Here is a 224-nt window from a genome sequence, read left to right as displayed (position 1 = left end):
ATTGCACCTGGCCAGAAGTCTATCTTATACAGACACATATATTTATTCAGAGCCAGGTAATGGTTTTCTAAAGTCCTGTGATAAACACAAGAAACAACCTAAAACATTGAGTCGTTTATTTGAAAGCAGCTGGATTAAGAAAATGTGGCACATATACACCATGGAATACTATGCAGCCATAAAAAAGGATGAGTTTGCGTCCTTTGTAGGGACATGGATGCAGC

The sequence above is a fragment of the Colobus angolensis genome, unplaced genomic scaffold, assembly GCF_000951035.1.
Source record: "Colobus angolensis palliatus isolate OR3802 unplaced genomic scaffold, Cang.pa_1.0 Scaffold30, whole genome shotgun sequence".
NCBI classification, from domain to species: domain Eukaryota; kingdom Metazoa; phylum Chordata; class Mammalia; order Primates; family Cercopithecidae; genus Colobus; species Colobus angolensis.
Note: the sequence above shows the minus strand (reverse complement) of the source record.